We start from the raw sequence: 15,790 nt of genomic DNA, 5'->3' as shown, positions 1-15,790 counted from the left end.
TGTCAGTCACGCCTTGAGCACCGCCATTATCTTCTCATTGCTAAGGTAGAAGGCCCGGTGAAGACCTTCATGTGCACCGCTTTGACTCCACTCGAGTCCCTGGGCTCCGTTCATGCCATCGGCCCTCACCCCCACTTGAGTGTCAAAGCTCCCCTCTAGCCTTCTATCTTCCACAAGCTGGCTTCTCCCTCTGCTAGAGTCCCATCTGCCTTCTTGTATAGCTATTTTCTCCAGCTCAAAGCATATCCTCTTGGAGACAGGAGGGAGGCTCACGAGACTCAGAAAGTTCAGAAAGATTAAAGACCCTTGAGGCCCTCCCCTAAGGTTACAGACACAATCCTCGCTGAGAGGAGGCTCTTCGGTGAAGCTGCCTGAGAGTTGTACAGAGAACCCCAGGGTTGCACTTTTCCTCAACTGGCATCTGTGCTAGAGCGAGCTTTTGGGTGGTACAGCTAATTGTGTCACCTTTAAGAAACTTCAAAGCTGGACGTGAGTAGAATCTGTTCTTTGGTCTCTTGCCAGTACCCTACCTGGACTGAATGTATGCTCGTTCGAGTCTCCACGCCCCCACCCCCACCCCAACAGTTACACAACCGTCCTGTTGCTGAGTCCCAGAAGTACAGATGGTTTTCCAGCCTCTGATGCTGTAGGTCCATGAGAGCGGAGGGACTTTGCTTCTGTGGCTATTCCTTCTCTGAGCCTTGATTCCCACCCTTTCTACCGGTCTGCCTTTCTTCCTTAAAATGTGCCCTTGTCCATATCTCGGCAAAGGTCTCGGGTAGTGAGATGACTTCTCTGGGCTGCTCTTTTCTTCTCAGCCAACCTCTGGTCAAGTCATCTCCATCTGCCATTACAATTCCCAGACACCATTCCTTCCTCACCCCAGACAGTGTGGGTCGCATCCCTCCATATCCCTGAGCCATTCACGACGACTTGTTTCAACCATATCCAAGGCTAAACCTTTTCTCACTTCTCACCCACCTTAAATAACATGAAACATTTTCAGTTTGCTAGCGTGTGCGCTCTCTCTCTCTCTCTCTCTCTCTCTCTCTCTCACACACACACACACACACACACACACACACACACACACACCCTGCAGAGACAGCAAAGTGAATCATAGTACAGATTAAGGGGGGGTACCCTACCATTGACAGCAGGCCACAAAAGTGAAAGTACTTAGGCCCCCCAGTCATTGTTTGGGGTTTCCTTTTATAGGGCTCAACAGAACACAGAGTTTGGTTGCTAAGGGGAGGCATCTCAGTGATTCTCCACTCTGATTGGTAGTTTAAGTCATATAATCATTTCTCTACTGAGCATATCCCTCCCCACAACTCATCTGATTTTTAATCATGTGAGGATCCAATTATGCAGAGGCGTAAGACTGTAAACAGGGGGTTCTCCCTTAAAAGTTCACTTGACAGTTTGGTCCTATTGTGCAATTGCCTTAAACCAGTTGAGGCCAGATCAGCCTTTCTGTGTACCCAGACACGTTGAGAATATAGAATAGAAACTGGCCGGGTTTGATGGTCACTAGGGGAAGAGAAACATATTCTATTGTTCAGAGACAAAGTATAGATGTAAGCATAGCCCAGTGTCAATGGAGGGGAGGGAGAAATTGCTAGGTGCATTTTTTGGAAAGGGGTGTGTGTACGTGCTCATGCGTGCATGTGGCAGAGAGAGAGAGAGAGAGAGAGAGAGAGAGAGAGAGAGAGAGAGAGAGTGTGTGTGTGTATGCGTGTGTGCGGACACTTGGGGATATGTAAGTAAAGAACTAAGCCTCCACGTGGATTATTGAAAGGGAGAGGTGTTTATAACCCGGATGGCCTCTCAGGTTACCAAGCCTTCCAACCATGCTTTCATGCCTCAGGTCAGTTCCTACCTGGACACTTCCCTCTTCTGCCTTTACCGGTTTGTTTCTGAAAGTCAGAGTCTATATTGTTCCTCATCTTCCTCATCATTAGTCCCCCTTGTTGATTAAACAAAGTACCAGCTTGTTATCCTAACCTTGGACCACAGGACCAGACCAGCCAGCACTGTCTCCCTTCTCTCTAACTACCTCTTGCCCCCACACTGAGCCACAGTTGTGAATGCTTCTATTAACTTGGGGAACTCCCTACGCCATACCCCTTCTTCTTTATCCAAATCCGACTCCTATTTCAAAGTCTGCCTCAACTTTCTTCTTGCCCCCACCTGCATGATAAGTGCACGGAAAACACTGGCATCATCTTAGACTCCGGGATAACTCCAAAGAGCTCATAACCAGGCACACACAGAAGCAGGGCAGAGCCACAGTGCACCAGGAGTCCTATGACCCATTTCGGAAGTATTTCATTCCTCCTACATCCTTCCTTCTGGACCGACCCTGCACACACGGCATGGCGTTTTTTATTATTGCCTGTCTTGCAGACATTAGTGGCTCTCGCGCCTGTCATATGCTACAGCTTCCGCTTCACAGGTTGACATGGGCAGATTTAGTTCTGACCTGGCTTGTTGCTTCCCTCAGAGTTATTAATGGGGTTTGAGATAAAACTGGGCCAGGATGCTTTATGCCCGGGATGCCTTTTTTTTTTTTTTTACTTTGATATTGTTACAAGCAAACGTTTCCTTTTTCACAAAAATAGAGCACTTAGTTAAAACATTCTAAATTTAAATATGCAAAACAACATACTGAACACTGTGATTGGAATAAAACACAGCTGTAATTTACTGATAGAAAAATAAATATCAAAAGCATACTCTCTCGCTTTCTCTTTCTCTCACACAAACACACACACACACACACACACACACACACACACACACACACACACGCCCAGGCTAGCCTTGACCTTGAACCCTTGACTCTCCCCCATCCACATCCCAAGTTCCATGACTACAGGCCTGTGAGTTCCATTGTGACCATTTATTTAATTACTTGTTTATTTATATATCTACTTAGTTATTTTGATTTCATTGAGACAGGGTCTATTTTGTAGCCTAAGCTAGCCTCAAACCCACTATGTAGCCCAGGGCCCAGGCTAGCTTCAAATTTAGGATTCCCCTGCCTCCGTCTTCCAGATGATGGGATTATATGCTGTTACTGAGCTTCAATTAACAATATATGCAAACGTGTACTCTTTCCTTCTTGTCTGTGGTATTGGAGATGGAATCTAGGGTCTCATTCATGCTAGGCAAGCACTTGACCATTAAGTCAGCCCTCTTTTACTTCTTTTCCTCCTTCTGTTTATTTGAAACAGCATCTTACTAAATTTCCCAGGCTGGCCTTGAACTTGCTGTGTAGCCCAGGAAGACCTTGAACTTGGACCCCTCCAGCCTCACCCTCCTGGGTAGCCTCAATTGCAGGCTTACAGACGCTTATTCTTATTCCATACGTGATTGACGTCTCATTCTGCAAACCAATGTAGGCAGATGGTTCAGCCCCTCCATGCCTACTGAGACACAAGGAGAAGCACATGAGACAGTGGAAGGAGAACGGAACAGCCAAGAAGAAAGACCGGTTCATCATTTTTATAGATGTCCACTTTAGCCTGGGGATGGCTGCCCCTAGACTTCATTCCATGAGACAGAAATACATGTTTACTAACAGTCATTGTCACTTGCGGTTTTCTGATAATCTACCAGACACTCTTCCAAGTACTACAGATACAGAAGTCAGCAAGAAGCACATGGTCCCTGCTCTTGTCCAACCTGCATCCCAGGGTAGGCTAGAGGCAACCACCCTACAGTGTGCAGGCTGCTGAGAAATATGAACTGGGTAAGGAAGTCAGGATAGAGACCTTCATGATGGTGGGAGACCTGAACAGGCGTTAGTTCTGGGGATGGGAAAAGGCATGGGGTTGAGGGCAAGTACAGTTCCCTGAGGCAGGAGCATTACTGATGTTCTGGGAACAACATGAGATTCCATTAGCCTCGTCAGGAGCAAAGCCTTTACAGGCCAGGTCAGAGAATTACGAAGGAACAAAATTAAATAGGGACTCAATTCTTTTTTTTTTTTACTTCTTCTTTTTGAGACAAGGTAGCCGAAGTTGGCCTTGAACTTCTGATCCTCCAGACTCTACTTCCTGGTTGGATTTGTAAACATCTGCCGACACACGTGGTTTTAGATGGGGATTTTGAGGGCGTGGTGGGCTCTTCGGTTTTATGCAGAATGAGCAGGATGGACCTCGAGTTTCCAGCGCACATCTTTAGAAAATCGCTCTACCTGATGTGGAATAGGGGTTAGGGGCTGGATTCAGAGACTGATGTGATAGTCCAGGAGAATTTATTGGTGACCTGAACCAGGGTAGCAGTAAAGAAGGCAGGGAAGAAACCAAACCCCCATCCCCAGGTCATCTGCAAAGCAGAGGTTTTGAGGTTTGTCCCAGCTCGGGATGTAGGCTAGGTCCAAAGGCCTTGTCTTCTTGTAGGCATCCTGTGCCCGTTTCATATAGAAATGAAAGAATAATTTGCCCAAGATGACACAGCAAAGAAATTCAGAGCCAGAAACCAAACCAGGATGTGTTTGTTTGAGAGCATGCCCTCGCCTCCACCCCGGCCTCCTGCTCACTTGGACAACTTCCAAGTTGGATCACATGGAAATATCATAGGTCAAGACAGCCAGATCCCACATGCCTGGCCTGTACATAAATCAAAAACAGGACAAAAGGACGTGGCTGGATTAGTACCATATACTCGTGTCATGATTCGTGTCACGGGAAGCACAAGACCAGAGCTATACCCTGGGACACAGACAAGCACTTGACCCTGGCAACAGGCTTTACCAATTGGGCTTTAGTAACAGCCTGGGATTGCTAAAATCTGACCAAATGACTCTACTCTTCGGCAGAGACTGCCAGATAATTCATCATCACAGAGTACTCAAAGGGTCAGAATGCTAAAGTCAAACCCACCACGGAGGGGACTCCAAAAAAAATCATATGTTTTCAAGTGTTAGGGTTATTTTTATCATAGCCTGACCCAGAAATGTTGAAGCTGATGGTAGGAAGGTTTTCTGTCAACAACCTCCGTGGAAGAGTTCACTCCTTATTCTACTTGGAATTTTCTAGCTGGGAAGCTTTCTCAACGTGACACAACGACTCGAGTGTGTTTGTGTTGTGGAAGCTTTGTAGAATAGGTACACACATGCACACACGTGCACATACACACACACACATACACAAACACACACACAGAACATGATAAGTAGTTAATCACGACGCTAACACAGTTTTGAAACTTTTCAAAAATCTCAGGGTAATGAGTCACCAAAATTCCATAATATAAGATATTTTGGGCTGGAGAGATGGCTCAGCGGTTAAGAGCACTGACTGCTCTTCCAGAGGTCCTGAGTTCAATTCCCAGCAACCACATGGTGACTCACAACCATCTGTAAAGAGATCTGATGCCCTCTTCTGGTGTGTCTGAAGATAGCTACAGTGTACGCATATACATAGAATAATAAATAATTTTTAAAAAAAAGATATTTTGATAGGAACCAAGGTTCCTTTGCTAATTTTCAAATTTCCTATTACAAAAATTAAAGAGTCTAGCCGTCAACTTCTTTATCTTCCCCCTCCTCCTTTATTATCTCTTTCTTCCTCTTTTCTCCCCTCCTGTGTCTCCTCTTTCTCTCTCTCTCACTCTCTCTCCCTCCCTGCCTCCGTCTTTTTTGCTGTACAGCCTCCCAGACCCCCAGAGGTCCAACTGTTAAGAACACCAATTTCCGGCTGAGGGCTCACTCGCAGAGAGTGAAGGCTAACTGACACCAGAATTTATTGCCCCCAAAAAACAACCTTCTCAACTCAAAGCAAAACCATAATTAGGGGCGAGGAGACACTCCCTGTTAACCGGTGTGAAAGAGTGATTTACAATGCGTCCTCCCTCCCGGCAGAAGGCCCTTGGCAATCACAAATACAGGTTTTTGTGTATTCAGAGGCAAAGCGCAGAGGAGCAGAAGAGAGTTAAAAGGACATTCTGCACAGGACGTGTGCCTCTTTCCACTGAATTTACCCCATAAAGCCACAACACTGAGACCCCTGGAAAATCCCCCACTAGAGAAACAAACTTGCACCATGACAGTGACAAAGACCCAGCATCCCCTCTCCTCTCTCTTTCCTTCTCTTTTCCCCTTCCTCTCTCTCTCTCCTCCTCCTCTCCCCCTTTCCCTTCTCTCTCCCCATCTCTCTCCCTCTTTCCTCTCTCTCCTCTCCCTCTCTTCTCTCTCCCCATCCTTTCTCTTCCCCTCTCTTATCTGTTTCTTTCTCTCTCTGTCTCTGTCTCTGTCTCTGTCTCTGTCTCTGTCTCTCTCTCTCTCTCTCTCACACACACACACACACACACACACACACACACACTTTCCTCTATCTCTTCCCCTCCACCCCCACTTTCCTTTTTTAATGTGATTCCTTAGCCTCTGAAATCACCTGGTCACTACAGCTTACAGGAAGATGGTTCTTGCAAGGATAAGGAAAAAAAAACCTAACACACATTTAATTCACAAAACTGACCCGGCAGAGATAAGTGCTTTTAAATAGTATTAAGTTCTTGTTTTTAGGGAACTGTCAAACTTTAAAGCTAACATAACACTCTCAGATAAGCAGGCTATTGAGGGCTTGCTTTCCTGACACCAGCAGAAAAAATTCCTAGCAGGGGGCTTTGAGAAAGGAGACAGCTCAGGCATCCAAAGGATGGAGGAAACCCAGCCTTGGAATCACCTAGAGACTCTAGGCTCCCTTCTCTCCTGGTGTCCCCACCTGACCCAGCCTGTGTTTCCTGGAGGGAACATGACCAGGACCCACTGACCCAATTCCCCAGACCTTACGTTTTTTTTCCCACCAAAGCCAGTGCCTCTGATGTAGAAACAATGGCTCTCAATTGCACCGAGGGCAGATGTAGATTCCAAACAGAACTAACCTTTGGAAAAGCTCTCCAGGAGATTGTAAATTGGCTACTGAAAAATGGCCTCATAGCAAGGGAGAAAGGAGTTGGTTCAGTTTTCTGCATGGAAGGTTTTTCTGGGTTTTGCTGTTTGTTTGTTTGGTTGGTTTGGTTGTTTTTGGTTTTGGTGGGGGTTTTTGTTGTTGTTTGGGGTTTTTTGCTTTGTTTTGTTTTGGTTTGTTTCCGTTTTTTTGGCTTTTGTTTTAGAAGACATGAATTGTGTATCCAGAGAGCACAAGGGTTCAAATAACCCGCCTCTTAGTAGGGAACTTAGGCTCTGAGTCTCAAGTGTTCGAGCAGTTGGAATAGTTAAAATGACTGGCTATGGACGTGACCCGTGCTAACTTAGCAAAGCGCCTGGAATTAAGCTTGCACTACATTACATGGTGCTTAACACGGGGGAGTCATCTTCTCTGCTACAAACTCAGGGTTAATCCCTCTAAACCACGACATGTGACTCCCCGGGAGTCAATAAGGCCAAGGGGCAGTTGGCTCTGCAGAGACTAAGCTCTGTAAGCATACACCATTTCTGTCAAGAAGACAGAGTTAAGCCACATGCCTACACCTCAATAGTTGGAGGGGTGAGGCTGGAGGATTTTGAGTTCTAGACTCATGTGGGCTATAACTGACTGACAAAGGAAGGAAAAGGAGGAGGGCTGGCGGAATGGCTCACAGTTCAGTACAGTCCGTCATGGGCATGAAGCTATGAGGGCAGAGGTGTGAGGCAGCTTGGTCACATTGAGAGGACAGGAAGTGGACCAAGGCTACACCCTCACCCCTGGTGACTCATTTCCTGTGGGAAAACGTCTTATCAAATTACTTTGGTACCTAAACTCCAGATGGTCTCACTTCCATTCCCACACTAAACAGACCCGGAGTCGGGTGCTGAAAGAACAGAGGTGTGAGGAGGACCTGAGATAGGTTTAGGAGGAAGGCAGGAAGGCGGGGAGGCAGGAAGAGAAAGGTAGGAGAGGGCAGTAGAGTGGAAAGGTGGCCTTGCTAGAAAGAAAGCTGGCAACAAACATAAAGAGTCCTTACCCAGTTGGGAAAAATAAGCCAAATATATTATGCACTGTGGACGTGCAGAGAGGAAGGGGCGTGTGTGTCTACACCACGCCCTTTGAGGATTTGAAGAGTCGGACAAGCATGGATTCCTCTGCACGCAGCTGTTGCGAGGCCTCTCAGGGTATGGGGGCTACTCACAATCCGTGACCACAGGCCAGGCTCTCTGCACTCAGCTGACTGCTTTTCCTAAACACCTAATTCACCACAATTGCTCTGATGGGGAAATGGGTGCACCCCATGTCTGCCAAATAGGGTCCGGGACTGCTTCAAGAAGTTCTCTAAGACATCCCTGCAGGCTAAGTTGCGAATGGTGTAGACAGTGAGGACAAGGGGCAGTGGAATGGTCCCTCAACAGTGGGTGGGTGGGTGAGCTGATATTGGGATGTAAAGTGAATAAATAATTTTAAAAAAAGTTTCTGGTTCCAGTCAGGGTCTAGAATGGACACACCACAGAGAAGACCTTCAAAATTTGGATGAACAAAGTGCACATGAACGCAAGGTAAATAGGAAGGGACACCGCCTTCCGTTCTTCTGGCACACAGGGAATGCCCGGCAATTTGTGACATTTTTAGGCTTTCCCTAATGTAAAACAGAAAGGAAGCTGAACCTGGGGACTTGCTCCGGACAGAGCAATCCCACGGCCCCCGCCACCAAACAAAACAGTGATGTGTTAGCCCTGATGAAAATACCAACTCAAATTTCCCTCTTCCTGCTGCGGACACACAGAGCGGCTGAAGCCCTGGTCCATCACCCACGACCCACACACATCGTGCTGCGGGAAACACAAGGCTGAAAGTCAAAGCGGAAGGTAGAAGAGGAAATTGCAAGGTCAAAGTGACTGCCTGGGAAGTCTGATTACTCAACACGTTTAAAGCATTATTAGCCGGGTCCGGAGGTGGCAGGCTCTAATCGAGAGTTGGGGGAGGGACTCCAAAGAGCTGTAGAAAGAGAATTCCCTCCTGGAGTTTTACTGAAATGCTTACAAAACTCAGGGTGCAAGTCAAGAGGGGGCCAAGGCCAGCTAAACCTAGAAGGGAGTGTGGAGTAGAGGTTAATTGTGGCCGTCAGAGATGAGTGGTTACATGGGGAGATTCATTTAAAATTAACGAGGCATTGGTTGCATTTTATAAGTGTCCCTAGGTAGCAAGTTCATAAGTGAAAGGGGTAGACACAGAGTGGGCTGTCTTAACACTTACCAGCCAACCCTCCGCCAAACAGGCCCTCACTGGCTTTTCCCATCACTGGAATACAAAGGCACATAAACCCATAACAGGAGAGGGGTCCCGCTAGTGTGCGAGCATCTGGGGCCAGTTTACAAATGACTACACTGTGGTCATAGGTGGGCCCCCAGAAGCACTGGGACCCGAGCCCCAGAAGCTCTAAGCATAGACAAAGCAGACTTAAAATTGAACTATGTGCTCTGGCTATCACAATGAAATAAATACCCCAGTAATAACAAAAATGTGATTATTTTGGACTACAGTGGACTGAGCGTAGGACAGTGTACCCATAAGATTATGTTGCCTAGTGATACCGTCACCATCATTGTTGGATCTCGGCCAAAAGACAGGGAAGGGCCACTGAGAGGCACTTGTACACAGGCCTGAAAACCTCGAGTTCAGTTCCCAGATTCCACAAAGTGACTGTATTGGAGAGAGCTGACTCCCAAGAATTATCTTCTGATAACACACCTACAACCACACACACACACACACACACGCACACACGCACACACGCACACACGCACACACACACACACTTTTTAAAGGCCAAGAAGCAATATCGCAGCCACCTTAGTCTGTGTAAGTGCACACTGTGACTTGCACACAGGGGTGAAATGTAGCAATGCATTTCTCAAGTCATGGTCTCCATCCTTAGACAACCCAGGAGAGCTCTGTTTTACTATCACTGTCTTTGGAGTTAGAAGCAATATGAAGGCCTCACTGTAGCAATGCCAATAATTGCTTGGCATGGATGCCTCTGGAAAAGCACAGATGGTTCTAGAATCTGACTTGGAAAAGGGCTGCAGTAGACCATCTCTTTCAGAGTGAATGATAAGCAGGGTGGAGATGGGAGGCAGGAAGACCGGAAGGGCAAGGTCGTTCTTAGCTACATATAGAATTCTAGACCATTCTGAGATACACGAGAGCCAGTCTCAAAAATAAAAATTAAATCATAATAATAGAAATAAAAATATATACCACCAATTTTAATATCAATGTTTGCTGAAGCTAGGAGACAGCAACTCAGAACCGTCATCCACGAGACATAGCCTTAGCCCCAGTGCCACTTTACCTATAGTGACACCTAACTGCTCTGATCAAAGCCACCCATGAAGAAACCTGATGTCATAAATGAAGGATGTTGACACTAATCAGCCAGCCCCTCCCCTTCTTCTCCAAAGGAAAGAGCCTGCAGTACTGAGGTACCCACCTACTCTGCTTCAGGGAGAGGCAGCAGATGAGCTATTTGGAGGAGACATCAGGTTCTTGGCAATGAACCACAGACACAATGTGACATAGTTCCAAGCTGTGTTCTGGGAGACACTTTCTTCCCCTAAAGAAGATGGTACCATGCTGAAGAATAGGCCCAGTGGCCAAAAAGCCTTCCCTGTCACTATCTTTGCACTCCACATTGTTAGCCTTCAGAATGAGGGGTGGGAGAGTCCCCCTCCTCTTCCTCCCTTACTTTCTCCCCTCTTTCTCATTTCTCCCCTCTGCTCTTTTTTCTTTCCCCTGCTTCTCAACAAGGTCAGCTCATAATAGGTCTTCGAGGCCACATGACTGAACCCAAGGCGTGACACATACCAGGGTTGTCATTCTGACTGTAAATCTGGAAGGAACCACAAGAATTAGGAGGAGAAGGCCCTGTAAGAAAGAGCCCTTGTCTTTGCTCTAAAACACGAGGAGCTATGTAGGAGCGGCAGGGAGTCACGAGGCTGTGTTTTCAGACACGTGAATGGAATCATCCAAGGGTAGGCCTGAGGGCAGCAAGACCAGAAACCATTGTGATAGGGCTGACAAGGGCTGACAGTCTGGCTTAGTCAGCCCTCCAGTACACCAGGGAGCTGGGAAGCTATGAACACGTATGCACCTGGAGATGTCCTAAGACTACGAGGACAAAGATGTCTGTCAGACGGCCCCTCCCTTTCGGTTCTGAGAAATGTGATTTGCTTGCAGAGTAAATGCCGTCACTGAGAGATGGTTCTTCTTGTTAAAAAAAAAAAAAAAAAAAAAAAAGGATGTTCCTATCCATGTTGGGCCCTGAAGAGTGGGTGAGTAGACACGGACTCAGGGAGGGCAGGACCATCTCTGCTCCGCAGGACAGGGAACCCTGGAAAGATGATGGAGAGTCTCCTATGAATAAGTAGTAAAGGGGAAATATGGGAGTGTGTCAGAGGTGAAGCAGTACCTGGAGGCCAATGTAGGGCCTTGGGGAAACCCACTGCTGGGATGAATGAATTCCAAGTGAGGGCATGACCTGGAAATTCCACGGTAAGTGGAAAGAGAGAGAAATAGAGCAATAACCAGAGCTGGTCTCCAGTGTCAATGCCAGGGCCCTCCAGGGTAAGCTTGTGGATAAAGTCATTCACTGAAGACTTCCTAAATAGACAGAGAACCCTTTAGGACCCTGAACTTCTTCCGGTCTAGACAGCAGGCACTCTCACAGAGACTACAATTTGACTGTACGAGAGGTGTGACTTATAAAGCCTCAGGGCTCTCAGGTTCAACCGCATAGTTGATCTGTGTTCTGGTGATCCACCCCACTAGTATCCCTTAGGCATTGTTGGTGGGGTGGGAGGAGCAAAGGTAACCTAAACTCGGAGGAATAGTTTTAAAAAGGAGGCCCTGCACCTCTTGATATCTCCCATCCACACTGAAAGCGACACTTCCAGCAACCCATCTGCTTACCGGAGCTTGGATCCAGACCAACAGCCAAACGTGCTAAGGGTATGGCCCCCAGGGAGCAGCTACCGGGAAGTGGTAGAACCGGTGAAGGCCTTAGGTGATTGGATGTGTGTCCTTGAGAGTGATTGTCCAGCTGTGGTCTCATCTCTCTTTTTAAACCCCAGCCATCAGATAACCAGTTTTATTCTCCCATGTAACTCCAGCCATGCCATCCTGCCTCATCAGAGACCCAAAAGCAACCATGCTAGCCAACCGTGGACCGAAAACTACAAAACTGTGGCGTTAATAAACCCTTTCTCCTTGTAAGTTCATCAGCTCAGGTAGGTGTTCATTATGGTGGTAGAAAGTTGGCCTAACACACTGCCGGAAAGAGCTAATCTCAAAAGCTAAGAGCTGGCTTGATTCGATTCAACATGTTAAAATGCCTCCCTCTACCCAGTTCTCTGGGTTTTATTATATATGATCAAGTGTGTTTGAATGAAACTGTCTCCAAGTCCTCATTTTTATTTCATACTGACAATATTATTTTTATCAAGCTCATATTTCAAGAAGAGCTATTATTCTCTGGCTTTCCCGAACCAGGGGAAATTATCCTGTTCCTTCCCTTGAGCTTGAGAGAAAACCTTTCCATAACTAATGTTTATCGGCAGCACAATTTCTTTTGGGGGAAAAAAAGAGAGGGAAAAACCTTCTTGACATAGAAGGGAAAAGAATATCAGGACTGGGATGCTAGAGAGACACTAGGAACAGCTTAGGGAAGGGGCTGTGTTCACAGAAGCTCTGCCCTCTATTTTCTTCAAGGATGCTGATGTGGACAACTGGCCCAGGCTGGGTTGCTGCTGGGTCAGGCCAGCCTTGAGCGCCTGCCCTTCTGAATCCTGAGAGCATCTCCAAGAAAGGGTAGCGATGGCTCGAGGAGCAAGGGGTTGGGAAGTTAGTCAGCGCTTTCTGGGAAAAAAAAAAATTGAAGCAATAAGATGTACAAATATGATTGGAAAATGAGACAGGAGGCAGGTCATTTAAAGGATCATGTGATTACAGGGCTGGGTAGTCCACCGAGATCAGATGGGAAGCCTGGAAATCCCAAAAAGACTTGAAGCACAAGCCCTCCTTGTTTGGGAAACTGTACTTTTGTTCTGCATGCTTACATTGAGTGGAAGCCATTCACACACTCAAGGACAAATTTGAAGCTGACTTGGTTGATATTAACAACATCTGCAAAACACCCTCCCAGTGACTCCTAGATGAATATTTGGTGACGTAACAGAGTAATATGCATTAAAGTTTAGATATAAAAGGTCTCCATGAACTCCTGTGTTCGAACGCCTCATTCCCTACCTGGTGGTGCCATTTTGGAAGATTGTAAAACCTTCAGGAGACAGAAACTGTTTGAAGGAAGATCACTAGATGTGGACCCTGAGATTTTATAGTCTGGCCCCACTTCCTTTCACTCTCTAGTAATTGATCCCAGAAACATGACCAGATGCCTCATGCTTCTACCAACATACCTTTCCCCACCATGATGAGCTGGATCCTTTCAAACTGTAAGCCAGGATAAACTCTTCCGACCTTACATCGTTTCTTTTATATATTTAGTCCAAGGAGAAAGGTATAGACCACATACATGCTCAGCCAATTGGACACATAAGGCTAACCTACCAGGAAAGTAGGAAAAGAAGGTGGTGTCCCGGAGTATTTTAACTGTTTAAATAGTAATCCCAGTCTCCTCCCTAAATAAAGTTTCTATAAAATCTCACAGTCCTGTTGTAGAGGCCACTACACTTGTCTTCTGGTTCGAAATATATTCTGGAAGAAGAATGGAAAAGAGGAGCCACAAAGGGGGTTCGGGGAGCACTGCCAAAGAGGCTCGTCTGCAGCGTCTAATATTGAACTTCTAGGCATTGTTGGGGGAAACTGTCCACAATGAGACAGAAGCAGGCTCACTGAGGTTGCATAGAAACAAGAGCTGCCAGTCACCAAGGACCAGAGAACATATCATGACGCCTCCTTAACCGCACAGAGAAGAAAACTGCCATGATGCCCTTCTACAGATGGGTAAACTGAGGCAGCAGAAAACTCATAGCAATGCTCCGGCCCTGTCTCCACAAATAACTCTGCTCAAGGCTAGTCTAGGTTGTTTGCAGGCACGTGAGGTAGCAATGAGATGGGTTGCGCCAAATAGATCTTGGGATCCGGGGTACCCTACTTTAGGAAGTATGATAAAGGTAGCTGATAAACCCCAGAAATCTCAGTAGAACGGAGGCGTAGTTTCCACTGTTAACGATCCACCTCGTAAACAAACCCAGGTCACTAACAGGTAAAGCTGATTTTCCAGAAGATAACGAATCCACCGTTTTGTTTTGTTCCTGTCAAACTCCGAACTTCCATCCCCTCCCATGCGTCCAGTGCTGGATTTTGTCAGGGGACGGAAAGATATTCACTGCGCTAATGGACACAACTGTATTAATAAAGTCAGGACAGAACTACCGAGGCAGCCACGGGCTCTGCCGCTGCCTCCTTTTGAATGGCGTTCTCCTTGCGCCCAAAGCAATAATACTGTGATTGCATACTGTTTCCCTTACCAAATCTACCCCTTCCCACAGAGAGCAGCTGCCAGAGAAATGCATGCAATAGATTCATGTTTTGTGGCACCGCGTATCAAAGTTGACAACATAATTCTGACATTTGGTAAGAAGACTTGCTTAGTCGTTTCTTTGTCCCCCCCCCACCCCACCCCAGCTGCTCTATGATGCATATGTTATGCTTATATCAAAAATGGGGGAGAAGGATTTTGTCTTGGTTGGGTTTTTTTTTATTGTTTCTTTTCTTGTATGCAACTCGGACACCTGAATGTGTTTTCCCAGAGCTAAAAATATTCCAGAAATAGGATTATGATTTTTTTTTAAAAATTAGACTTCAATTCACAAATATTAATGAAATCATGCCCAATCCCTGCCTTGAAAACCCCTAACCTTGTACAGTCAGCATTCTCTCTGAACTCTGCTAAATTCTTCTGCAAAGATCATTCTGAATTGGATTCAGGAGAAACAAATTTGACTTGTTTCACTCCAAGAAATTGGAACCATATTCAATAAAATAAGACCAAATTATGCTGGGAACTAGGAAATGCTTGGTTCCGATTTCTTATGGCAAAATAGTTCCAGATTACATCTACAATGTTCAAAGTGGGGCAAATCCTCTTTACTTTTACATATTGCAAATGTCTTGCATTGTTTTCTTTGCAAAAGAGGTCGGGGGTCGGGGGAGAGAACGGGTGGGGAAGAGAGGGGATGTAGGGAGGGAGGGAGGGAGGGAGGGAGGGAGGGAGGGAGAGAGAGAGAGAGAGAGAGAGAGAGAGAGGAGGGAGGAGAGAGAGAACTTGCTTCTGGGACTCTATCATATTACAAGGCCCCCATAGGGTACATTCAGTATAAAAGGTTTCTTTGAACATCATCCAAAGTTGTTTAGTGACTGAGATCACAAAAAAGAACTAGTTGTAAAAATGTTTCATCTTGAACCAGGTTGCAGTTTCAGTGTGGAGCTCTGATGAATTCCTTTTAAATATCTACTGAACGCAGTGTTAACAGTTTAGGATTGACAAAATAATTTGTTATTTTATTCTCTGCTCAAGTGACAATTGCTTCAAAGTTATCTACTTTAATGTCATATATGGAAAAAACTGCACAGGGGAGAGACTGGCTTCCTAGCATGTTAATGAACTATTAGCACCTCAAAAGGCATATTCCATCCATTTTTAAAAACATCTATCATTGAAGGTATTAATGGGTTTAGTTTCTAGATCCTGATCATTCTCCAGATTTTTTTGTTATTATTTTGAGCTCAAGCCAAAAGCCGAAGTGCTTGTTGCTATTTACTCTGGCAAAATATATTTATTAGGT

At 46.0% G+C, this 15,790-nt stretch overlaps 1 long non-coding RNA gene across 3 annotated transcripts in view; it reads right to left on the bottom strand.

Moving 5' to 3' along the window:
* Positions 1 to 15,790, bottom strand: part of LOC108348536 (uncharacterized) — a 125,499-nt gene that overhangs the window by 96,741 nt on the left and 12,968 nt on the right. The window lies entirely within an intron of this gene.

This window comes from Rattus norvegicus, chromosome 17, assembly GCF_036323735.1.
Source record: "Rattus norvegicus strain BN/NHsdMcwi chromosome 17, GRCr8, whole genome shotgun sequence".
NCBI classification, from domain to species: Eukaryota; Metazoa; Chordata; class Mammalia; order Rodentia; family Muridae; genus Rattus; species Rattus norvegicus.
The sequence above is the reverse complement of the archived record's forward strand: the minus strand, read 5'-3'. Positions and strand labels throughout refer to the sequence as shown.